At 39.4% G+C, this 2,058-nt stretch overlaps 1 long non-coding RNA gene across 1 annotated transcript in view; it reads right to left on the reverse strand.

The window, feature by feature from the left end:
• Window positions 1–6: 6 nt before the first annotated feature.
• Window positions 7–2,058, reverse strand: part of LOC109972287 (uncharacterized) — a 3,794-nt gene continuing 1,742 nt past the window's right edge. The window contains exon 3 of the long non-coding RNA XR_002276669.1: window positions 7–650. This is a non-coding gene — a long non-coding RNA (uncharacterized LOC109972287). The remainder of the gene's footprint in view (window positions 651–2,058) is intronic.

Consider the following 2,058-nt stretch of genomic DNA (forward strand, 5'->3'; position numbering starts at 1 on the left):
TTTAGCATTACATATCACATGTATCCCAGCTGGCACCTGGTTTATTGCTAATATATCATTGATTTAACCCTTGTGGGTGTTACACTTTTGTAACTCAGCCAGTGTTTGTGGCTCCAGTGAATCCACTGAAATTTTTGGTGAGAAAATCAATTATAATAAAGATATAAGTGAAAAAATATATTATGCAACACTGTTAGGCCACAATACATGTGCTAAAATGTGCAGGGCCTTCAATGTGACAGCAGATGTAGCTGCTTGAATTATGCAAGACACACTTTTATTACCCCTGTCCAGTGAACCCGGGCATCCTGTATGTAATATCAATGTGTAGGGGGGGTGTACAGTGTGTGGTCATTGAAAATGTGTTCTGGTATATGTTCTTGACAAAAAATGAGCCAAGGCCAAAGGGTCTGAGCTTGAAAAAATAATTAATCGTATAATTTTTCTTCCGATGAAAAATGAAAACGGGTCCCGAACACAAGATGAGGGTTAAATGCATATTTCAACGTCCAGTGCTGTGACACTGTGACACTGACTCACAACACCTCTTGTTCCTCGTATCAGTCGTGATTTCCACTTCTGAATCATGTGAACCAGGGATGGGGAGAGTTCAGGACCTGTTAGCACTGTGTCAGTCAACTCTGAGGGCTCTGAAAGTCAGAAACACATGGAAAACACCACAACTTATTTAAGTGTTTAATATGATGTTGGCCCACCCTTTGCAGCTATAACAGCGTCAATCCTTCTGAGAAGGCTGTCCACAAGGCTTAGGAGTGTGTTAATGGGAATTTTTGACCATTCTTCCAGAAGCGGATTTGTGAGGTCAGACACTGATGTTGGACGAGAAGGCCTGGATCGCAGTCTCCACTCTAATTCACCCCAAAGGTGTTTTATCAGGTTGAGGTCAGGACTCTGTGCAGGCCAGTCAAGTTCTTCCACACCAAACTCACTCATCCATGTCTTTATGGACCTTGCTTTGTGCACTGAAAACTACACAACAAAGTAACAATAAAGAATTTTAAACATGTCTAAGTAGAGGCACATTAACAACACTGAGCAGTGATGGTAAGTGATGGTGATAGATGTGTATATACATTTTAAAAAATGCATTAATGGAGTGATAGCAATGCTGTCTCATTGTCAGTACAACACAAGCATTTAAATACATTTCGGAATTTTACTTTTCTACCAAGGAATCTGCTTAATGCATTCAGATTCATCAGACAGGCATCTAGTAAAAAAAAAGAAAAACAAACACATTGCTGCCTTCATTAGTGTATATCTGGATACAGCTGTTTTATTGGAGCACCAGAACAAACTGTCAAATAGTCCTGCTCTTGTGTCACTATCTGATTATAATCTATATCATAACTATTTTGATGTTTTGTTACCATCAACACGCATGACAGAGATGAATATCTTCTAGGAAATGTTAGTAATTCCTTAAAGCTCGTTAATGATTTCAGGGAGGACCTGTAAGCCATAAATCAAATGGTAAAGGTGCTGACGAGAATCACTGAGGAGCAACCTTTTATTTACTGATCTGCCTCAATGTACTACAAACACATACAGTGGGGCAAATAAGTATTTGATGCACTGCCGATTTTTCAAGTTTTCCCACTTACAGAAAACGCACAGATCTGTAATTTTCATCGTAGCTACACCTCAACTGTATGAGACAGAATCTACAAAAAAATTCCAGTAAATCACATTGTTAGATTTATAAATAATTTATTTCCATTTTATTGCATGAAATAAGTATTTGATCGCCTACCAACCAGCAAGAATTCTGGCTCTCACAGACCTGTTAGTTTGTCTTTAAGAAGCCCTTCTATCCTCCACTCATTGCCTGTATATTAATTGCACCTGTTTGAACTCGTTACCTGTATAAAAGACACCTGTCCACACATTCAATCTATCAGACTCCAACTTCTCCACTATAGGCAAGACCAAAGAGCTGTCTAAGGACACTAGGGACAAAATTGTAGACCTGCACAAGGCTGGGATGGGCTACAGGACAATAGGCAAACAGCTTGGTGAGAAGGCAACAACTGTTGG

This window comes from Monopterus albus, unplaced genomic scaffold (genome assembly GCF_001952655.1).
Source record: "Monopterus albus unplaced genomic scaffold, M_albus_1.0 scaffold252.1, whole genome shotgun sequence".
Lineage (NCBI taxonomy): Eukaryota > Metazoa > Chordata > Actinopteri > Synbranchiformes > Synbranchidae > Monopterus > Monopterus albus.